Source organism: Rousettus aegyptiacus, unplaced genomic scaffold (assembly GCF_014176215.1).
Source record: "Rousettus aegyptiacus isolate mRouAeg1 unplaced genomic scaffold, mRouAeg1.p scaffold_m13_p_5, whole genome shotgun sequence".
In the NCBI taxonomy this organism is placed as follows: domain Eukaryota; kingdom Metazoa; phylum Chordata; class Mammalia; order Chiroptera; family Pteropodidae; genus Rousettus; species Rousettus aegyptiacus.
In genome coordinates, this window is record NW_023416308.1 from 66,260,257 (window position 1) to 66,285,253 (window position 24,997).

Below are 24,997 nucleotides of genomic sequence, written 5' to 3' on the forward strand. Positions count from 1 at the left end.
TTCAACTATACGAGTGTCATTCCAGGCTCTGCCACATATTAGCTGTGTAGCTTTTGGCTTAACCTTTCCATGTCTCAGTTTCCTCCTCTGTAAAATGGAGACTGCCTCGTAGGGTTGTTTTAAGACTTGAATGAATACACATACAATGCTTAGCATGCTGACTGGCACACAGTAAGATCTTAATAAATACTAGCTATTGTTAACATCTGTTAGGCGACAAGAATGTGGCTTAGCTTTGCTTGGAGCACCAACTCAACCACTTTGATATTCATTGCTCATTTTTCCGGGCAGTTTTAAAAATTACATGGTAACCAGTTTGGGAAGGTACAATCATGGAAGACAAGACCATTATTCTCATCATTCAGGGAGATCAGCTTAGACATAGAAGGATCCAAGAGCACATCCCTCCCCTATTGCCACTCCCACAGCCAGTCTTAGGCCTCTTGTCCCCTACCCAAACAGGAGTTCTAACTATAGATGATCCAGGGGAGGGAGCTCAGGGCTTGAACAGGTATCACTGGCTTCCGTTGTTTCCTGAAGCTGTCAATAGTAAAATGAGAGGGTACTACCTGGCTCTTAGGTTGTCACTGTGATTGCCATAAGGACAACAATAGATTTGTAGAGTACTTTCACCTGTAAGAGAAGTGCCTTGTGTAAATAGGTGTCCTCATGTTGAGCCTAGCTAGATATTTGCTTTTTCTTTTCTTTTTGTCCACTCCCCTCCCTGGAAAAAAAAAAAAAAAAAGGAACGAAACCCCTTTTTTTAAGAATTATGATTATGGAGTTGAACTCACTCAGTTCAATTCCATAATCATAATTCTCGAATGCTTTTCACATGCATAGCAATTGAGTTGTTAAAAATGCATTCAGGACAAGGACCACACATTTACAGAGTATAGGCTCTGTAAGGTGATGGGCTGTAAGAGAGAGAAAGCATATATCCCTCACCTCTAGGAATTTATGCTATGGAGATAAACAAAGAAAAATCAAAGATAGGAGAAACTTATATAGGCTGGGTCATCCTACAGCTAAAGAGCATTAAAAGGGGAATCAGTTCCCATTCTGGCGGGGGCAGAAGGCTTCCATGAGGTGGTAGGATTTGAGCTGAAACTCAAAGATTGAAGATCTGAGCAAGGATTGGGGTTCCTCCACTGTAGAAACGAGAAAATCAATGAGTGAATGAAAGTGGTAGATCTAGGATTGAACTGTAGTAATTATAGCTATGTTTACTGAATGCATGCTCTGTGTCAGGTAGTGTAGAGTATACTTCATTACAAGTAATCTGTAAGCAAACAGAAAAATAGGGACTATATTTATCTTTATTTTTCCGACAAGGAGACTGAGGTTCAAAGTGGTTAACTAGGATATTCAGCTTTACTTCTAAGTTACTTCTAATTGTGACTTTTGCTTGGTCTGTCCCACTCTTTTATCAAGCTCATTTCGTGTTATAGAGCTTCCCAGACCTGTCTTTTCTCCAGCTTACAATGAGAAGGTTGAATTAGTCGCCGATGTCTCTGCTGCTGTAAACATCCTTTTGATCCTATGTTGCTTTTGTTCAAGTTGTGCAATCACTTTGTAATGGCCTATTAAATGGCCTCAGAGCAGGAGATGAGATGGGACTGAAAGATAATTGGAAAGTTAGGGTGGCACAGAGCTGAGAGACCCAGCGCCATCTCTAAATTGCTGAACTCGGTTTTAGTGCTTATTTTTCATGAGGCCAAGATCCAGATGTAGCTTCAACAATTTGTCAGTTTGAAAGTTAAAATAAGGATTATTTCTAAGGAGATAAAATTATATATTTAAAAATCGTTTCTTTATGGTTTCTTATTTCTGTGATAATAAGGATCTAGTGATTTACTCAGTAAGGGGGTTTTCAACTCCATATAGTGAGTGAAAAGAGAAATGGACTAAAAGACAACCCAGAGGGTTGGGAGGGGCCATTCTAAACCTGTCTCTGTGACCTTGGGTAAATCCCGTCATTGACTGGCCTCGATTTCTCACTTGTAAAAAGAGAGCCTAGATGATCTGCTCTTACATTCTTTGAGATTATGACATTGTAATCCTTGTGGAGGAAAATCCACATATTCTTTTATCTTTGGGCATCCCTACTGTGGGGTCCTGGAGGATCAAAGAATATGGAACTTCAGTCAGACTGACTTGGAATCAATTTAGAATTCATATAGTTTCTGGGTAACCATGTGCAAGTTATATAGGTTTATGCATATCACTTTTCTCATCTGTACAATGAGGCTAATTAAAGGCTATTGTGAAGACTCAGTGAGATAATCAGTATAAAGCACACAGCACAGGGCTCAGCACAAAATAAATTCTAAATTGGCATTACCTATTGTTATTACTACTACTACTGTGAGTGCTCAATTTGTTGAATGAGCAAAATTTGCTGAATGAATGAATAAAAGGAATGAATCAAATTGTTGTACTATCAATGCTAAAAAAATTTAATTCGGCTTTCTATGAAGAAATTATCTCAGGACTCCTGTTCAATGCTCGAATCTTCCTGTCACAGGTCTGGTCTGTAGGCAACAAAGAATTTCTTAGTATTGAATTTAGGAAAAATTACAGATTCCAGTGGGAGCCAGGGCTGTGTTTTTTTGTTTTCTGTTCTACTCTATGGCACCATCAGTTCATTTATTCAATAAACATCTATTGAGCCACTAATATTGTCAGGCCCACATATTTGTCAGTGTTTTAAAGGCAAAACCAGATTTTTTTTTTTCTCGTGATGGTAGTTCTAAAGTACTACATGGTAAAAAATTAAACCACGACAAACTCCCATCATTGAAAAAAAAAAAAAAAAGGCTAAGAGAAAGAACCACCAAAAAAAAATCTTTATAGCACTTAAGAAAACAAAGTATTTGTATTACACTTAAAACTTTAAAAATTCCTGTTTTTGTTAAGTATAGATTACCCATTTTAAGTGTGTGAAAATAAAAGTGGTCAGTACACTGTGAATATAAATATGTGAAGGATATATAAAAGCTTAATATATAAAGTAGTTGTACATTTTAATTGTCACATTAGCACACATGGTACCTTAAGAAAAATGCGGCACAGCGAAGAAAGCTTTACCCTAATCTTGTTTAAAAGAATATAGCGAGGGGGGAGGTAGATGGGGTTAAAGGGGTCAAATGTGTGGTAACAGAAAGAAATCTAATTGTGGGAGCTGAACACACAATGTAAATATATACATGCCTTACTGTTAAAATGTACATCTGAAACTTATTGGATTTTGTTAACCAAAGTCACCATAAAAAAAAAAAATAATAATAAAGAGTATAGTAATCTAAAATTATCAGGAAGAGAAAAAAGGCTTTGGCACTAGCAATTTCCTGTATACTGTGGGTATTATTTTAAACCAAACAATTAGAAACATTTTGAAATATCCGTGTGTTTCTCATTTTCTCTGGTCAAATTTGGAAAGTCAGCAGAGGCCAACACAGGACTTCTCATGTACTCCAATTTGCATACTGTATCTCATGATCAAGAACAAAACCCAAAATAAAGATTTTTTTCTTCTTTTGTCTTTAACTTAAGGAGAAGCAGCAGAGCTACTGCCTTAAAAGAGACTTTCATAACTTATTGATAGTCTCTTTAAATTTATATTACAAAAATTTCTACCAAATCTCTATAACTTTAAAAGGCATTTTTGGAAAATCTTTTTGTTTTTAATTTATGTTTATATTTCTCTATAAATATTGGATTCTCTCTTTTCTGTCTTATAAGGAGTAAGCTTTTATGCGGTTAAATATGGGGCCTACATATTCAAATTCAGTGTCTTTCATGAGATTTTTCTCCTTTTTCTGCAGGTAATTTCTACTCATCCTTCAAGCTCAAATATCAACTCTTTGGAGGGTTCTTCAGTGCTAGATATGTAAGTTCATTCTCTGTGTTTTCAGAGAATTGTATTAAAATTATATTGTAGTTATATATTTAAATGTTCAACCTCAAGTAGTCCAGAGTTCCTAATGAGCAGGAACTCTGCTTTCTTCTTCTTTCTAGTCTTCATGGTTTTCTAGTCTTTATAGTTGTTTTAATTGTTATAGTTATTGCTTGTTTTATAATCTAGCAGATGGCCTGACTCATTAATTAGCTTAAAATATCAGATCTGAAATAATTTGGCTTGCCAGTCACTAGAATGAAAGCACCTTGTATATGAAATTTTAACATTGGGGGTGCAATATTGTCCAGTATATAAATTCAGATTTCAAAATAACAAATTTGATTATTACTTGGCTTGCTAATTACATTTCATTAATCATGCTATGGCTATATGATGGCATTCTGGGCATCATGTGTCCATGACTTGTGACATTCCCACTAACTTTCTACAGAACCCTTTGGAAAATGTTCTCAATTCTGGCTGCCACAGGGTGCTCAGAGTTGCTCTGCCGCGGACCCTTAAAGATTGTAGAATCCTATTTGACAATAGGTGTTTCCCAAACTTTGTTTACTCCTGCACTCTGGGAGACATTAATAGACCATCTGTGAAAAAGAAAAGGTAGTAAAAGATAGATATTAGCCTTTCAAATGCTCTGAGATGTCCTAAGTAAAGAAACGTGCTTAAGGTCTGTTAATCTCAAAGTTACCCAAACTTATTTGACTGTGGAGTCTTTTTTTTTCAATGTGGTAGTGACATTTCATAGAACAGCAGGGTTCTATAGGATGCAGTTTCAGAAACAGTATCCATAAGCTTAGTCCCCTTCTGGGATTGAACCACTCTGTTTCTGATGTATAGTTTGTGGGGTTTTTTGTTTGTTTGTTTGTTTGTTTTTTTGCCACGAGGCTTTTGCTCGCATTTGAAACTCTTTCCTCCATTTCCTTGTCTCAATTCCACTTATTTTTAAAAGACCTAACACTGTCATATCCTCAACAAACTGTTTTTGTTGGCCTTTGATCTCCCGTAATACTTTCTGCAATTTCTCATGGCTCTAATAATCTTTTTTTTTTTTTTTTTTAATCAGTTTACTTTTCCTTTCCCCTACTATGGGTTTAAATCTCTGATCCACACCTCTTTTTCTGGATATATCAGTTGGGGTCTTGACAGGAACACGATTTGTCCTTGATAGGTTCAAACGAAGAGCCTTTAATGGAGTGGCTGCATGTGAAGGTGAGGACAAGGTTGAGGAAACGAAACAGGACAGAGCACACCTAGGGTCTAGCAACAGGGGGAAGGCCTCACTACTGTTAGGGCAGGAGCTAGAAGGGAGGAGACGCTGCAGAAGAGCCGGTGATGAGTGTGAGTACCATGGAGGGTTTCTTCTGCTGCCAGGAGCTGCGCAGTCCAGAGAGGGATACAGCTACTGTGAGGAATCTGGTGCCAAGGAAGGAGAGAGTGGGAAAGAAACACCCTGACCTCTTCTTCCACCCACTAACCTCTCTGAGCCTGTGAAAGTCAGCTCATAAGGGAGCCAGGTTGTGCAGTCTGCAAGGCTCAGCCTCTTGGGTACAGAGCAGGGTGCCGCAGGGAGGAGAATTGCTGGAATGGAGGCAGGGAATAGCCAGCACGCTGGGAAAGCCTCTCTGTCCTCATTTACAAAATAGGGTAGTGACAATCCCTCCCCATAGGGTTCTAGCGAAGATTAAATTAGGAAATGTATCAAAATATTAACATTTGTATGGTATCTGGTTGTCCAATTTTGTTAGCTACTCATTATTATTGATTTTTAATTTTAACTCTAACAACTCTGGAGGGCTACAAGTATAAAAACTAACTGGAGGTATCATGTGTTGGTTATTTTGTAGCCCTTACACATCCAGCACAAAACCTCACAGAGTCGCCCCTAATAGCATTTTGTAGACAGTGGGGAGCCCTTTTGAACAGAGGTAACAGGGGAGTTAGTTTGGGCTGTTTTGACTGATATCACCAGCCAATCTGACCTTGAAAACAGACAACCATCAGTTAAATTTGAGACTTATTTTTAGTTTTCAGCATATTGTTTAAGCACTTCTTAGACACAATCAGGAGCCTCCGGTATTCCTCTACCTTGGTAGAAGGGAGAGTTACTAAAACACAAGCCAGCTTGCCAGGACTATCACCTCATAACCATCCCTGGCAATGGCAGCCAATTTCTCATATTTTGAAAACAAAGTTAAGGATGACCAGCCCAAGAGTAAAGCAGGAGGGTTTGTAACTGTAGAAACAATTTGCTTCCTGCTTTCTCAGGCCACTAACCTGTTTTATTTCAAATACAGGATCACCTGGCTCCTGCTGCCCTGGGTACACAGATTAGGGAAACCACAAGAATAATCATCTGTGTTCTTTCCACTTCAAAGCCTGCAGAACAATGTGGAGAGCTAGCGCTCTGCCTGATACCAGGGAGGCTCAACTGAGAAAAAGTCCTTTTCTAGGAGTGGTTGGGGGCGGGGGTGGGGGTGAGACTTACCCACATGAAGGCAAGTGGATGTCACAGCTGGTGGCCACACAGGTGCCCTCCACTGCACTTTTGCTCTTGGAGGAAGGGCACATTCGGAGGGTGACAGCTCTGGGGAGCCTGCCACCCTGACAGAGCAATGAAAGTCACGCTGGGAGGTGATTCCAATACTGACACCAGCAGCTGCAGGTGGGGACTTCCTTCAAGGAGAAGTGACATTTTATCCGGGTTCTCGGCAGACTAAAATTAGTGAGAACACTGAATCCTGTGGTATCTGTACGTAGTTGTTCACATTTTTGTCTTGTCCTGAAAAATCAAGATGTAAGCCACTGTTAATAATTAACGTCTCCGAAATGGCTACAGCCACAAGCCTCAAGCTCTTTTGTGGACCCCGCTTTTGTTGGAGCACACAGACATGGTCTCTGTTTACTCAAGGCCAGCTGAGGTCCCTGTTTGGACAACTGTGTGCAGCCAGAGTGAGGGAGTGAGGGCATCCTCCCCAGATAAGCCGTGGGTCCACTCCATCAAACAGAGGGGTAAAAGGTAACAGGGTAGTTTGGGAATTAGGCTGCCAATAAAAATTAGCTCCTCTTAGCAATGTGACACTATTTCATAATGACATGATATTTTTGTTTTAATTTTGAAATGAAAAAGACACTTGGCTCAAATCCAGGAAGATCCAGGAAGGCCTAGCCTAGGCCTAAAGTACTATGACCTCACCGTTGTATAAATAGCATATTGGTAAAGTGAGGTTATCTGATCTATCTTCTCTTTTAGGACAAGAGATGGTAATGCTTCTCTCTTTCTTTTTTTAACAATGCAATAAAATTGAATTATTAAATTCTTAAGACCCTTTCTGTAGAAAAATTAAAAACAAATAAATGACAAGTCTTTGATTTGTTAGACTGCTCTTTGAAGGGTTGATTGCTGACTTCAAGGCAAATTCCAGTCTTGGTAGCAGCCCCCCAAACTCAGCTTCAATTGTAATTTTATTATCAACTCTTTCATCCCCTGCCCAATGATCTCAAAGCTTCAGGGAAATGAAGTTCACTCAGAGGTTGATCTGAGCTTGATAGGACTGAACCTTTGTGTATCAACTAATACCTGCCTGTCTAGAGGAGAAAGAATAAGTGAGCCAATAAAATCATTTTGTGTGAAGTTATACTTTAAAAAATATTTTTTTTTTTTGTAAAAGAACTCAGGCTTGTGGCAAAATGAAGGGAGAAATAACAAGCAAATATCATATATAATTATATCCAGGAGGAAAAATAAGGGGGACTTCTCTTCCAATGTCTCTCTCTTAGGAGCAAGAAAATTATCCCTCTCCCCAGACCTCTCATCATATTGTAATGACCAGAATTCAGTGGTCGTGAAGCTTTAGCTAAATCACCCACTGGCAAGGGAATGAAGTTGTCTGCTACCCTAAGTAAGTAGCGTGGAGTAATTGGAAGAGCTCTGGATGAGGAGTCAGAAATCTTGGGTTTTAGTCCAAGTTCCATCAACTACTTAGTTATGGAAACTTGCCAGTTGCTTAGCCTCTTGTAGACCTTACATTTTTCTTATTGGTACAACAGGGCTGATGAGTCCTGTGCTATGGATCTCACGGGGTTGTGAAACAAGAATGAAGTAATGTCTGTGCAAGTATTTTGTAAACTGTAACTCACGATTTAAATGCATGTTATTGCTTCTGTTAACATGGCTCAAAGAGGACCGTTGGTCCTGAGACACTTTTTCAGTTACACATAGTGCTTGATCGTTATTCAGACTTTTTAAGGCTTTGCCAAAGATTTACCTAAAATTTACTTTTGTGTTGGAAAATTAGTGCAAAAATAGGGAGAAAGTATGAAATTTAGTACCTAAGAAAGCCAGTTTTCAAGCATCCTAATGAACTCCAATAGTATTTGTTTATATATAGACAGATTTTTTATGTTATTTTTTACATTCATCAGAAAGCAAGTTTCCTAAGAATCTATTAAACAACCTTTCTCTGTTCCTTTATTTATACTAGTTCTATAAGCATATATGGAATATTACTGGCGGTGGTGGGGGCGGGAGTGAAGCACACAAAAAGGAATCTGAAACAGACCCCGTCTGAAGGAGAGTAGCTACCTAGCAGGAAGGAATTCTGGAAAGCAGACTAGATGGAACAAATCTGCAAGTAGCTGCTATAAAATGTAGAAAGATAAGAGGACGTGATAGGTCAAGTCCGAGGAGTGAAGAGATAAAGGCTGTAAGAGTGCAGAAGGGTCCCAGCTGTAAGGTTAAGGACGGTTTTAGGACAGAGCTGCATTTGACCTGGGAGTCAGAGGATTTGGACATGGGAATAGCTGGTTCACTTTGGCTCTGCATCAGACTTGCTTGAGGACTTGAATACCCAATTAGAATGCATAATCTTTTTGCATAATTTACATGAGCAATACAGCAGAAAATTAAAGTTGGAAAGGTAGAGGTTGCAACTAGATTATAGAGAGGTTGGAATATCAGACAAAGGAATTTGAACTTTATTCAGTGGGCATGAGATAATGGAAAAAAAAATATATATATATATATATTTTGGTCTCTGCCCCTAGTTCCTTATACAGAGCTTCTCAAACTCTTGTAATTTCCTAAGTGATAAGAGCACCAGAAGTATCTTTTGTTCTAATATTTGGTTTTTGACCCTAGTTCCTGACACAAGGCTTCTGAAACCCTTGTAATTGCCTGGGTGATAGGAGTGTCTTTTGTTTTAATGGTAGCTCCGGTGGGCTCCTGGTTGCCCCCTCCCCCCCACCCAATTCTCTTGAGAAGGAAGAAGGGCTGGAGATGGAGTTAATAATTGGTCATGCCTGCATGATAAAGCATCCATAAAATTCCAAAAGTATGTGTTCAAGGAGCTTCCAGATTTGTGAACACATCCACATTTCAAGAGGGTGAGGCACCCCGACTCCATAGAGACAGAAGCTTCTGCATTTAGGACCTTCTCAGACCTTGCCTTTATGTATGCGTTCATCAGCTGTTAATCTGTATCCTCTATCACATCCTTTAATGAACTGGCAAATGTAAGTATTTCCCTGAGTTCTATGAGCCGCTCTAGCAAATGAATCAAACCCAAGGAGGGGGTCCTGGGAACTTCCAATTTATAGCTACATGGGACAGAAATTATGGGTAACCTGGGGACTTACTAGTTGCAATTAATTGGCATCTGAAGTGAGAGGGGGGAGTCTTGTGGGACTGAGGCCTTAACCTGTGGGATCTGACACCATTTCCAGGTAGATAGTATCAGAGTTGAACACGGCCAGGTTGGCGTCATGAAAAATTGCTCGATGTGGGGGGCAACCCCCACATACTTGGTGACCAGAGTGTCAGGAGTAAAGTGTTCAAGAGGGAAAGGCTGTAGGTTTTCAAATTCATTAAGATATGGAGGGTCAGTGAAAATTTTGGGGCAGTGGAGCGAGTACCTTTATTATGTCTGTGTTTTCTGAGGTTTAAGTAGGCAGCTTCTGGGAGGATAGATAGGAGAATGTAGAGGTTGAGAGACAATCTCAGAGTCTGCATGTTCAAGCAAGAGGTCATGAGAACCCTGAACTATATTATGGTCATTGAGATGGAGGTGAGCCAGTGGATAAGAGATATTTTGGATGGAGCAAATCTTAGGTCTTGGTAGTTGTTATAAAGACCGGTTGGGGAGAGAGGAGTCCAGGAGTCTTTCATTTGCAAATGACAAAAAGTTGACCCAAGTTTCTCTAAATAAATAAGTGAATTGACCTATGCACTTAATTGAAAAGTCCTGAAAATAGGTGTGTAGCCTCAGGAACTGTCAAATGCCAAAGATCAACTGATACCAATAGGACTCAGGCTTCTCTACTAAATTTCTCTTGTGTTCATTTCACTCTGGGGCAACCTCCAGAACCTGCTAATTTATATTTTCTGAGGATTAAATCCAGTGGAAGAGAAAGCTTGTCTCCCTACCAATTCCAACAAGCGTCCCTGATCTGCTTTTCATTGTGCATCTCTGAAGCAGCTCCTCTGTCTGTTAGAGATTATTGCTGATTAGCTTAGATCCAGATGTGGTCTTTTATTTTTTTTTATTTTCTATTATTAATAGTTTGTCCATGAAGACAGCCTAACAATGAGCCACTGTGAAACATTGCCCTGTGACCAATGTCAGATCTGATGAATTCTTGCTAACCAAAAGACACTGATTCACAACAGTGATGGCTCCTTTTCATTCCATTTCATCAAGTGCAATTATTTCTTTAGGCAAGTTTTTTTGAAGACCTGGCACTTAGCTGAACTCATAAAATGAAAAAAAAATCAAGACCGTTTCTAATGCAGTATTCAAATTGGGCAGTACAAAATACTATATAAGTGCCAGAAAGATTTCAAGTCTGGGAAAAGGGTGAGGGTTGTCTGAGAGGACTGGATGGAGGAAAGGAGTAACTATTGACCTAAGTCTTGAAGCAAGTATAAGCTTTGCTTTGGAACCATCTGGGCAGTACACTGAATGCCAACCAGATGTTGACAAGTCATTTGGATTCCATCTGAAATGGGGCGATGGCTAAAAATAACATGGGGTCATCTGCCTGGTCTGAGAAGTCTTCTCTTCACACAGTACATGTGATGATTACAGTGTTTTAGATGAAAACTTTACAGTGTTTAGATATACTAGGAAAGCTTACACCTTTCAGAGAACCCTATGGACATTCCTTTGGTAAAGAAATGACTTCTGTGAAGTGAGTTTATCAGTCTGTAAAGTAAACCTCTTGCCCCCTGATTTGATGGGTTCACATTCATTCTCACACATACTAGATTTGCTTTAAAGCCAGGTACACACACCTGAACTGCATTAAGGAAAAATGTTGAATCCCTTTATGAGACTTTTAAATTTGGAGCCTGTTTTTATGAAGGAGACAATGTCAATTTGAAGAGTGTTAAAAGCTCAAATGCAGTCTGAGTCAAGTTATTACCAAAAATCACACTGCCGTGTACACATTTTTAGACATATGGGTGAGCCGCCCTTTGCTTTCCAGAATGATCATCATCCTGCTGATGCAAATTGCTGTAACATGCAATTTGGAATGAGATCAAAAGTTGGAAAATTAGAAAAGACAATCTGAGTGGAACCCTTGATTTTTGATTCTGCAAAGTAGACCAGTACACTGGTCTGGCCAGAACTGATTATCAGGCCCACAATCCACAAGTCCTGCCAGCAACAGGTCCCAGGAGGCTGTGGGCCTGCTGCAATATGCCAACTGGATTTGCATAGCCCAGGGAACCTCTTGGCCCTCATTAGGCTCTTAAAACTCATCCTGCAACAAGCACAAATATTAATAATGACACTGAGAGAAGACCCAGCTTGGGAAGGAATCACTTTTTCCTGAATTATGCAGTTTTCTAAGTGGGGACTAGGGAGGCAGGAGGAAGCTGCAAGGGAAAGATGATTTTAGAGATCTACATTTCCTTTTATTTGAGTGTCCCCACCAGGAAATAAAAAGGAGGGATCAGAGAAGAGAGCTTACATTTGGCAATCTACACCTAAGCATAGTGCCTGATGCAAAGTCCACCACACTCAATCTGTTGCATAAATGAGTGAATGAATGAGTGATTGAGTGAATAAGTAGTAGAATGTGAAAAGTACCTTCCGGAGATTTTTGGGGGGAGTGAGCTATAGTTGAACTTTTCACAGGACCACAGGATGAAGACTTGTTTTGTTCACTGATCAGCTAGGATACAAGGAGTTAGGCAGAAAACTTACTCATCTTAAATCTTTACAGGGCCCAGGCAGCTCTTTTCAAACTTGTTTTGAAATCCTTCAGACTCTCCCCACAGAAAACAAATTCTGGGAAAAGAATTCAGGAGCCAAACCCAGTAAACAATGTCCAACCCTCGACTGAATATACAATGCTTAAAAAAATAAAATAAAATAAAGTTGGAGAAATTGCTAGTGATTTAACAATCAAAACTAGAAATGGTTTGAGGTTCAATGCCAACATGACTTTCCTTTCCTCCCCTCACCCTCATCTGTATCTGTACTAGTTGAAAGGCTGGGCTCTGGAGGATGTTAAACACAAGAGGGAGAATTCAGATGCAGCTTGGATACTCAGGCTGATTTTAGATCTCTGAGAATCTATAGACGGATAATCAAGAGATAATCAAGATGCTGCATTTTCTTCTTTCCTCATCATCCATTATTTTTATTTTTGCGGAGGGTAGGTTTACAGCTTCTAATTTTGTCATTAGGTCTGACCATCAGGAATTAAAAATATGTAGAGAAAGAAAAAATAGGAAAAAGACAGAGGTATTTCAAGAATCAAAATAAGGCTGACCTTAGTGAAAGACCTTGGTTAGAGCATGGGAAAGAACATTCCAAAGTCTTGGGGTGTGTGTGTGTGCGTGTGTGTGTGTGTGTGTGTGTGTGTGGAGAGAGAGAGAGAGAGAGAGAGAATAGAAAATGAGAGATCGCAAATGAATTTCTGAAGTCCTTCCATTCTGGTTCAAATGGAATTTATAGGAGGGACATTCATCTTTTTGGACATGAGTGACTTAACGATTAAGGTCCATGCGGTCCTTTTGTATTTGTTTTGAAAGTTTGTTTGCTATAGCAGTTTGATAACTGGAGAGCCTGTACCTATATCCATAGACTTTTCTCCCATTTTGTCTTCAGGGTCCCTCTTCAGTTATTGGGAGTTAGTAAATTCTACTTCTTTCATATCCAGAAGGCCAGTTGGTGACTTAGTTGACCTTCTCTACTCCCTATCCCCAGGACAAATGCCACTCGCTGTGTCCCTGCAGATACTAGTCACCAAAGAACTAGACCCTTCCTAGTTCTCTTGTCATTGTTATTCTCAAAGATATATGCACAAGCTGTTTCTATTTTAAGAGTGTAACTGCTACTCACTCCTATAGTATTTCTCAGTGTATATGGACCTGCATGAGAATGATCAGGATTATTTTTTAAAAACTCCACAAACTATTATAAGAGTATTCTGTATCTTGGTCTAGGTGCTGGGTGCATGGTATATTCAATTTCTTAAAATTCAGCAAGCTATATTCTTATGTATACTTTTCTAGTTGTACAATATTTTCCAGTAAAATGTTTTTAAAAACCACCTGAACCAAATGAATGAGAATCTCAGGGATTTGAGGCCTGAGAATATGTATTCTTACTAAACTCCTTAGGTGAATTCTTAGGGCCTTTGCACTAAGCTGAAATTAAGATAAATAAATTACAAATATTGAAAACCATCATGCCAGTGCTCATTGTGGTGTTCACTGACCTACTTCAACTACTCAGTCACGAATGCCTATTTCATAAGTGCATTGTTTTAGGCCCAGGATGACGATCATTCAGTGATGGGCCAGGCCCCTGCCCTCCTGCTGCTGAGGGACCACTGAGCTGACCTAGACACCATTTCTACCCTGGAGGAGCTCACTGCCTCCTGGAGGAAATAATGAGCTAATAGTCACAATGCAAGCTGCTTAGTGGTGAGAAGGGGGAAAGTACAGGGTGACTTGGGGGAGCCTCCAACGCCAACCCTCCTAGGCGATGACTGCAGGTCCCGCAGACTTCTGGTTTCTGCTTCTAATCCAAGAATGGTGCTCTCTGGCTTTCTCTTCCCCCATAGAGCCCTGGTTTCCTTCCCTGTCCTCAAGGGGCACCCCCATCTCCTAGGATTTGGGATTACAGGTTAGGCAGAGAGGAACAATAGGCGTCAGGAGAGGCTTTATGTTGTTAAATGCAAAGCTTGGGCCCTAGAGCCAGAGTCTCTCCATTCAAATCCCAGCTCCACAGTGTACCTGCTGTGGGCACTGATCATTATTGTGGTATCTACTTCTAGGTGTGATTACTGTGGAGAGTAAGTGGATTCATTTAGTGCTTAGAACAGTGTTTGGTATACAGTTAGTGCTGCATAAGTGTTAGCTATTATGATCGGTATTGTTGTTTTGTTGTTTTGTCTACCATCAGATGTCCGTTTATCTCAAGTGGGTAAATTACACTGCTGAGAACTTCCAGACAGGCAACACCCATCTTAGTGGGATCAGGCTATCTCCTGGAATGATCCCCTTGAGGCAATTCCTCTCAGTCTGTAAAGCAAATGAGCCAAGTAGAGAAATACTTAACTCAGACAAAACAAAAGCAGGATGATTCAACATGAGGCAGAGAAAGAAAATATTGGTCACAGCAATGTAAGGGTCCTTCCCACAGGCTGTATCACCATGCTGGGGTGGAGGCAGCTTTCTCACACCCCTGACCAGGCAGCTGTTAATGTTACTCAGGGAATATACATCACAAAAAGATATTGGAATCATGCAGTGCTTGTGCTCAGAAACATTCAACAGACTCACAGGAGGATTGTTTTCTTCTCTCACACACCATCTGAAGAAAAGTTCACAGAAGTACTTTCTGTTACTATGTTATTTCATTGATGAGGAAACTGAAGCACATCCAGGGTTCTTAGGCTATTGGCTTTAGGTTACAAAGGTAGTAAAGAGAGAAGCCAGGCTTTGCATCCTTGCGTCATAACTTCAAGGAGAGAACCAGGCAGGCAACTCCTGGCAATGCATGAAGCCTGGTGTGGAGAGATTTAACACGGGAGCAGAGGGAGGGACTCAGAGGCAATATAATTCAGCAATTATGAGTATGAGCTTTGGAATTAGACAAGTTTGGTTTTGAATCCTGACTCTGTCAGTGTCATGAACTAAATGTTTGTGTTTCCAACTCCCAAATTTGTGTATTGAAGCCCTAATCCCCACTTGTAACTAAATTTGGAGGTGGGACCTCTCAGGAAGTAATTAAATTAAATGAAGTCATAAGGATGGGGCCTGACTTAATAGGATTAGTGTCCTTAGAAGAAGAGATACCAGAGAGCTTTCACTCTGTCGCCTTGTTCATGCACTGAAGAAAGGCCATGTGAGGACATAACAAGAAGATAAGCCAGGACGAGAGGCCTCATCAGAAATGGAATTAGCTGGAACCTTGATGTTGAATGTGTGAGAAAATAAATTTCTGTCTTTCAAGCCACTCAGTCTATGGTATTTTGTTATGGCAGCCTGAGCTGACTAAGACAGTTGGTACTAGCAATGTGACTGAGCAGATATTCTTCTGAACGTGTTTCCTCATCTGTCAAATGAAGATAGTAGTAATTATACCTCTTAAGAGCATCAAGGTTATTAAATGAGATAATGCATTTGAAAAACATAGCCAAGGGACTAGCACATAAATGTTAAAAAACTCATTTATTCACCCTGTCTATTTAACAGGTGTTGACTGAGTACCTGCTTTTTGCCAAACATTCATCTGGGTGTTGGAAGTCCAGGGATGTCTAAGAGAATGGAGGTGTCTGCCTTCATGGAGTTCACAGTCTAGTTGGACAGGAAGATGATAAATTATGACAAAAATAATTGTGGATTGTAATAACTGTCATGAAGGAAATAATCAGGTGATTAGATAAAAAGTACTCTAAGGAGGCCACTTAAGATATGGTTGTCAGGAAAAGTCTCTCTGAGTAAGATATTGGAGTTGAGAAGGAAAGAATGGGAATGTGCCAATCATCTGAGGAGCTAGTAGGCAAGCATTCCAGGCAGAGAAAACAAGCATGAAATCCAGGAGATGGAAAGGGCTTGGAGTGCTCCAAAGAAGGGAAGCAAAAGTGTCTGTGTTCTGTGAATAAAGTAGAAGGTCATTCTGGCTGTTGTATGGAGAATGGATTATGTGAGATATGAACAGAAACAGTGAAACTTGTTCAGTGACTATTACTATTATCAGTTCAGGGAGGAGCAATAGTGACTTAGACTGGAGGTGGTGAGGAGAGGTCGGATGCCTAGTTTTGATAGAAGAATTGACAGGAGTTAGAGATAGATTTGAAATGGAGGTTTTAGCTCAGTGCTGTTAACTAACTGCTGATGCGAGGATGAGAGAAGAAGTAGGGAAAGAACAGGATTACGCGTCTCAGGGACCAGAGGTTTGCAGATCACACTTTGAGAACTGCCGACATAGGGAATAACAGGAGTATAGTCCTTAAGAAGGCCAAAGAGAATGAGGTGGAGAACGCAAGTAGAGGGCTTGGACATTGATTAAAAAAAAAAAAAAGTGACAGTTTTCCCATTTTAGTAAGAGAGGAAGCAGGAAGATTGGAATACATTTCTCTCTGTTAGCATGTCCTTTCTCAGTGAAGTGTAAGTCAGGATCTTCAATTAAGAAGAAAAAGTGGGAAGGATGGATATGGGAAGTTTCAGGAGAAAGAAAAAAGTTGGCTAATTGGCTTGAAGAATGGGAAATGAATTTGCTGGAGAAGCACAGCACGTATTCCAGGCAGTGATCATTTGAGGTTTGCAGGCATGAATTTAAAGAGAAACCAACTGGTTTAGTTTCTATGCTTTTATTCCCAGGAATATTCAGCTAATTGGGCACAGGCACAGAAAAGGCAGATAGATAACTTGGTTCAGTGACTGCTGACATTTTTTTTTTAGGTTAGTATATAGAGAGAGAGGGAGAGAGGGAGGAAGGGAAGGGAGAGAAGGAAAGGGAGATGGGGAGATGAGCAAAGGAGTTGAGAGTGATTGAAAGGGAAATATTGTTTAAACTAGGTAAGAGGAATGTAAGAAGGGGGGAGTTGAGTGAAGAATAGTAGAAAAGCAAGGGGGCCAGTAGACTGGAAGTTTTAATATGGTCATTGTCAGGGAACAGGATGTTTGCAATCAGAGTGGAGCTGCCACCAATGGCAGCAGGGTCAATGGATGTGGCTGAGAAAGGTGAGAAAGGCAAGGAACAGAGAGAGGCCAGGGATTTGGATAGTTCATTGATGTGCATGTCGAAGACATCCAGGAGATGATAAGTGTGGCAGGAGAAGACCTAGAGGCCATAACCAAAGCCTTCAGTGAAAGAAGGATGATGAGCAACTGCTGACTAGAGGGGCAGCTATTCGACAACTATAAGGCGTTTGTGTAATCATTGTCGAGAACACTGCTTAACACATAGTAGGTGCCCAGCAAATATTTTTTAAATTAATTGAATGAATTCATAATACCAAGATTTTCTTTTTATCTCTAATTTATTCACAATGCAGTGAATTACATCGCATCCATGGTACTATTTTGATAAAATGGATCCCATGTATTTCTTTCCATTTTATAATTTCCAGTATCACAGATAAGCTGTTCTATATAATCTTTTATTCAAATGTTGATTCTGTTGTTATTTAACATAACAACATAAAACGGATATTTACCATATCCGTTTCTTGGATATCTTCAGCTAGATTTAAAGTTCCTCAATAGTAGACAGTGGTTTGCTTATTCTTTTCTCCATAGTGTGTATCACAGTGGTGGCATACAGTCAGTACTCAATAAGAATAAGTATGTTTTTAATAAATTGATATATCCTCTAATTAATTATTGAAATAATAAATACCTATTTGAAAATTTATGTGTATTCCTAGACAGCCACTGACATATCCCATGAACCAACCCCTAACATAACATCCAGATGCCTTGGTGCAAATTGTGGCTATGTTCCTTCCTAGCTGTGTGACCTCAGACAAGATGCTTAATATTTCTGCATTTCAGTGTCCTTGTTTATAAAATAGAGTTATCACAAATTCATTATGATGAATAAATTCGTATGTGTGAACTGCTTAGAACAATGCCTGGCACATAGTAAACACTTCAAGAAATGTTATTATTAGGCATATAGTACATATTCATGGAATATTTTAATAAATGATAAATAACTCAAGCTGGATCATCAGTAAATATCAGTTGGTCTATTCAATAGACTTTTGTGACTAAACAGTTAGACACACCGTTTACAAATACAATTTGATTAAATATTTCACTTTTCAGTTAATTAAAACAGAACCATATCTGTGAAGTTAGCATAGGAAAAGTAATGCCCTCACTTTATCAAAAGAAGAAACATGAGAAAACCTAGTAACCTAGGTTGAGGCATCCTGAACTAGAGTCAGGGATTGCTGAAAAATGAGGGAAGTCAATAGCATGAGGCTGAGGGCTTTGAGAAAATGTTTATTTATTATATATAATTACAGAAGCAGACCATGCTACATTAAGTCAAACTCTATAGATAAGGAGTCAACATAAAACTCCATTGCGCTGATTATTATTTGCTTCCATTGGTGAGGAATGCAGAGCCCAGTGGTACAGAGAATTAGGAGGAAATGAAAACACTGTTGTAACTTTTGATAGAAAACAGGCTGAGGAGCACTTGACAAAGGGAACTTTGCAGAATCCGCAGAGCTAGATGTATATTCTCAGGGGCATTAGAAGTGGGTATTAGCATTAATGTGTACAAAGTAAAGAAAAACAGGCAGTTCTAGAGGCCAGAATCAGAAAGGTGATTTACATTCAAGGAGTGATGTAGATCCTGTTTCATCAAGTAGCAATATTAATGGAACAAATAAATATGAAACTTAAAAAGGAAGCCTAGAGACTTTAAGAAAAAAAATAAGCAAAATTCAATAAAGAATTTTATTTTTTTTTCTACTTTTAAAGAAAGGGTATCAAACCAAAAAAAAAAAAATCCTTTTAAAATATTATGTCTTGAATTTGACCTCAAAAGCAAAGGAAGTAAAAGCTAAAATAAATGAATGGGACTACATCAAACTAAAAAGCTTCTGCTCAGCAAAAGAAATCGTCAACAAGATAAAGAGACAACATCCAAATGGGAAAATATATTTGCAGGCAATGACTCTGATAAGGCCTAATATCCAAAATATACAAAGAACTCATACAACTCAATCATAACAAAAAAACAAATGATATAATCAAAAAACAGGCAGAGGATCTGAACAGACACTTTATATAGGACATACAAATGGCCAACAAATACAAGAAAAGATGCTCAACATCACTAGCTTTTAGGGAAATCCAAATCAAAACTACAATGAGATACCATCTCACACCTGTTGGAATAGCTATAATCAACAAGACAAGTAATAACAAATGTTGGAGAGGATGCAGAGGAAAAAGGAACCCTCATACACTGCTGGTGAGACTGCAAATTGGTACAGCCACTATGGAAAACAGTATGGAGGTTCCTCAAAAAACTAAGAATTGTTCTACCATATGATCCAGCAATCCCTCTGCTGGGTAAAACCCCCAAAAACTTGAAAACCCATATCAGAAAAGATATTTGCGCATCGATGTTCATAGCAGTATTATTCACAGTGGCCAGGACATGGAAGCAACTGAAGTGTCCTACAATAAATGACTGGCTAAAGAAGCTGTGGTACATATATACAATGGAATATTACTCAGCCATAAGAAGAGATGAAATACTGCCATTTGCTACAGCATGGATGGACCTTGAGATAATCATGCTGAGTGAAATAAGCCAGATAGAAAAAGTTGAAAAATCACATGATATCACTTATATGTGGGATATAAACCTAAAATCAACAAATAAACAGGACAAACAGATTCATGGATATGGACTATAGACTAGTGGTTACCAGAGGGTAGGAGTAGGGGGAGGAAGGGAGAGGTAGACAGGGTAAAGGGGATCAAATATAGGGTAGCCTAAGGAAACTGGACTTTGAGTAGTAAACACAAAATAGAATATACAGATTTCAAACTATAATGGACACCTGAAAATTATATAATTGAATTAACCAATGTTACCCCAATAAACTTAAAAAAAAATAATAAAAGATTATGTCCCTAAATAGGCAAAGGAAGACATTATTATGCATATAATGTATCCATTTTTACCGTATTAGATATAAAATCCTTAAGCTACCTTTAGGAACATTTCACTTTAAAGGTCATCTCTGCTTTTCTGGGTGGTGGGATTAAATGTGCTGTTCAATTTCTTTTTCAACGGTTGGTAAAAACAGTTCAGTCATTGTGTTATGTTACTTTAAAAAAATCATGTTGATTAAAAATTGACCAAAAGGCCCTAAACAAAGAGGAATTCAAGCTGGTTTGCCTGTGTTGGAGAAGATAGGGCCCGGAGGTTTCAGAAGCTGGTGTCAGAATCTATTTCATTCCCTATCTGGGTGTGTAATCTGAAGAAGTCGGTGTGACACAAATGTAATTTGCAGCTGACCCAGCATTGGAAGGTGTGGCGTGTATAATCAAGACAGAGAAATAACAGAAATTTGACTCAGATGCTAGAAATACTGCCTTACAGTAAGTAATTTTAGAAAAGAGAGAGACCAAGCCTGAGACTGCACAACATTTAATTCGTAAACATTGATTGTAACTAGCTGTGGTATGATGGAAAGAACACTTAAGTGGTTTTGCAGTCAGAAATCCTGAGCTCAGATCTTAATTGTGTCTCTCAGGGACTGTGTGAACTTGGGCAGATCATTTCAACTCCCTGGGCTTCAATGTTCTCATCTTTAAAATTAGGATAATAAAAACCTTCCTCAAAGTGTTGCTGTGAGCATGAACTGCTTTCTAAAGGGCCGTAGGGATGTCCATTGTGATGACGGCAAAAGTGGAAAGAACAACAAATTTAGGATCAGGCAGAACTGAAGTCATTGTAAGTTAAATCTTAGCTTGACTTCTAGCAGCTGTTGGACTTTGGGTGAGTTTGACTCACCGAGACATATATTAAAACAGGTATTTATCCATCTACCCCATGGGGTTCTGATAAGAATTAAATAATTTATGTACACGGAACCTGACATAGAAAACTCTCAGCGAGTGTTAGTTTCCCTTTCCTCTCCTACATACCTCAGAAAGGAGTTGGTGATAAATGTGTAGGGCAAACCGTAGATGAATGTGGCACAGAGTCTTTCCTCCCAGACTCACCATGATGTTGGCAAGATGACAAGTGTGTAAGTAGCTCTAAAAGAAAGCAGACTTTGGAAGGAGTAAAGCATATACTGTTTTCTGGAAGCTCAAGGGTGATTGGTTCTCATGCAAGGATCATAAAAAGCACAGTGGGGCAGGTGGACTTGAAGGTGGCTGCTGAGGGAAGAAGGCACTTGACTGGAGGAAGAAGGATGCAGGTGAGATGGAGAATCTTAGACAGGCTGGTGTCACTGGCAAATGATAGCCAATATTACTGAGCAGCGTATCAGTTTTCTATTGCTGCTGTCACAAAGTACTACAAATTTAGCAGCTAAAACATCACAGATTTATTATCTCACAGTTTCTGTGGGACAGAAATCTAACATCAGTCTCACCCAGCCAAAATCAAACCTGTGTTTTTACTGGCAGCTCTGGGGCAGAATCTGCTTCTAGGCTCATTCAGGGGGTTGGCCAAATCAGTTCTTTAGGGCTATAGGACTGAGGTCCACATTTCCTTGCTGCCTGTCAGTTTGTAGCCAACTTTGCTTCTAGAAGCCTCTCTGTCGTCTTCCTATGTGGCCCAGTCCATTCTTCAAACCACAAATAGTGAGCCCTTCTCATGTTTTGAACCTGATTCTCCTCCTGCTGCACCTCTTCTGCCTCTAGACAAAGAAAGTTCCCTGCTTTTAAGGGCTCATGTGATTAGAATTTTCCCACCTAGATGACCCAGGATAATCTCCCCCATTTGAAGGTTCTTAACCTTAATTACATCTATTCTATTTCTCAGGTTTCAGGGATTAATGCATGGACATTTAGGGAGGGAGGTGGTAGTGAATTCTCTGTACCACAGTACTTTGTGTGGGCCGGACACTTTGTTAAATTCTTACCATGTGCTATCTCATTTAATTCTGTCAATAACTCCGCCCAATTTAATTATCAGTAACTCTATGACAGAGGAAACTGAGGCCCAGAGGTGTTATTCAGCTTCCACAAGTCACGGAAAATATGAAAGTCAGAATTCGAATGTAGGTCGTCTAAGTCCAGAGTCCATGTCCCTGAGAACACATGTGTCAGAGGAAAAGGACACATGTCTCAAAGGAAAAGGCATCATAATGTAGGGTCTTGAGTGGCAGACTGATATGCATGGACCCTCCTTTGCAATGCTCCATGTAATCATGTGGGGAGAAAATATCTAAAATATCGATACTCCGTGGAACATTGAATGGTATTTGGAAACCACAGGTTAGAACTCTTTATGGGTAACAGGAGGCAGATTAAAATTTCAATGGAACATTGAATTGGTCTCAAGAAATTGTATTCTTGGAAGGAATCCAGTGTGGTCTGTCAAGGCACAGTGCGGAACTAGACCATGGACTAAAGAGAAATGCAAACAGTTATTAAGCTGGATTCTGGGAGGTCTCTGGGAGAATGTGATGGAGCCTGAGGGTCAGTCTTGGTTTATTTAATATCTCCATTAATGATCTTGGAAAACAGATCATCATCCTTTTTAATGAAATGCACTGAAGATAACAAAAGAGCTGGAGGAGTCACCAGAGAGGACAGATAGAAGGAATGTTGACAGGAAACATTTTCCATTAAACTTGGGGTGGGGGGTGGGGGAAGCAAAGAATTCAAAACATAGATAGTCACTAAGATAAGGAGGTCTAGACAAGTCACCATGATTAAAGAGGCCGGCAGTAGAAAGGACAGAAGGAAATTGTATTGGAATTTAAATGTAGGAGCTGGCCTGAGCACTGTTTCCCAGATGTGTAAATTTCCAGATGTCACAGACTTCTCTGATTTGAGGTACAGCTGGAGGGGGTCCCTGGTCATGCATTGTGCTGGATTCCTCGGTATTGGAGAACTACGGGTGGTTTTGAGAGTAACTGGGGCAGAACAGCACAAGAGAGATTTGGGAGAACAGGTTAATGGAAGAGTTCGTGTCATGGAGAGCAGCTGCACCTCTTAACTTGCCCTCACGCCCTCCCCACTCAGTTAAGTTATTCTCGGCAGCCCACAGGGCAATGTTAAGTGAGCCCTGTGTATCTCCCTAGAGAATTTCTCAGGGACCTCCTCATGACATCATCGCATGTGTCAGATTGGTTGGTAATTACTGGGTTGCTTGACTTTCTCCTTTTCTGAACTGTGAGCTCCATAAAGCCACTTGAGGAAAACACGTTAGGAGACTGTCCACAGAAGTGGTTCTTAATCTTTTCTTGGATCCCAGACTCAGTTAAAAATTTTATGAGAGCTATGTTTTTTTTTATTTTTTCTTCACAGAAAAATGCACGATCACAAATATTTGCATACAGCTCCAGGGATTCTGAAGCCCTTGGGTCACTTGGAATCCTCAGGGAAATCTGATCTATTCCAGGTTAAGAGCCTCTGCATATAGCAATGGCAAATGCTTTGCTCTCTTGGTATAATCTTTACCACTTCCCACTTCAGACAGCCCACCCCCAGCCCCACCCCAGTGTCTCAGTGCCTTGGTAGGCATTGCAAAAACATCATACATTCTCCTCAAATATCTGTCTCAATGCACTAGTCCTAGTAGTACTACCAATTCGTGAGAATTGGAAACCAAGTTCAATCTGGAAGTAGGAAGAGAAGCTAGGAGAAAGACTCATTGAAGTCTAAGATTTTCTAAGTGGAAGGAGTGGGAAAAGGCTCAATAAGGTGAGAGTGGAGAAAAGAATTACTGGAATCGGTAATTAGTTTTTTTGGTACTTAGGAAATGGCATTTTAAGCAGATTTGTGGGTTGCAGCCAGATTGCGGTGAGTTAGACTTCTTTGAATGCATTCTAAAGAATACATTAGAATGTATATTAAGTGCATTTCCTTGAATATATCCTAAATAATCAGTCACATGTGTAGGGATATATGTACAAGGGTATTTACTGTGGTGTTATTAAAATAGTACTAGTACAGATTCGAAGCAGTCTAAAGGCAAAATATCAGGGAATTCGGTTAATTCGATTTTAATGCATCCATATTATGGAATGATGCTATGTCAGTAAGGACTCTTTATTTTAAGTAACAGAAACCTGAATCAAACTAGTTTAAACAAAGAAAGAATAAAAGGAATTTATTGGCCGATATAATGGAATAGTCCAGAAATTGTCTGACTTTACGCAGGTTTGAAACAAATGCTCAGATGATGTCCTATGATCTTTAGGGTCACCTCCCCCCACCTTCCTCTCTCTGGGATGGCTTCATTTTTAGACAAGATCTGTACATAGCAGGAATGATGGCCCCGGTAGGTTCAGCATTTCTAGAGCTCACAGTCGCCACAAGAAAGAAAACTTCTGGGGAGCTGGGAGGAGGGAGGTAGATGAGATAAAAGGGGTCAAATATGTGGTGACAGAAAGAAATCTAACTATACGAGGTGGGCACACAATGAAATATTTTTTCACCTTACTGTTAAATTGTACACCTGAAACTTACTGGATGCCATTAACCAATGTAACTAAAAAAAAAAATTAAAAAAAGAAAAAAGGAAAAAAGTCATCCAAGTATTCAAAAACATGGACAGCTTTCCAATTTGTAATCATTGGAAAGCAAATTGAAAACATACATATCTGGAAGAAATAGTTTTACTGTTAATATATGTAGACTTCAAAGTTTTTCTTTTGTCAAACTTTATGTTTTTACATTTTAATTTATTCATGAGCTTTGTAAATTAAAATGGTAATAATGGGGCTCATCATTGTGAGTGATAAAATGTATTTGTGACTTTAGCCAAATATAAGTATGCCACAGTACTGTGACATTTATGTAGTTACTTAAACTTGGTGAAGAAATCATTTTGGATGCTTTAAAAATAAAATGGAAAAAAATTTTTAAAAAACAAAGAAGGAAAACTTCTTTGTCTC

At 39.4% G+C, this 24,997-nt stretch overlaps 1 protein-coding gene across 1 annotated transcript in view; it reads left to right on the forward strand.

The window, feature by feature from the left end:
* ME3 (malic enzyme 3) overlaps nucleotides 1–24,997 on the forward strand; it is a 270,223-nt gene that overhangs the window by 1,905 nt on the left and 243,321 nt on the right. Inside the window, exon 2 of the mRNA XM_036221661.1 lies at nucleotides 3,828–3,892. The gene's annotated coding sequence lies outside the window, so the exon portion shown is untranslated. The remainder of the gene's footprint in view (nucleotides 1–3,827; nucleotides 3,893–24,997) is intronic.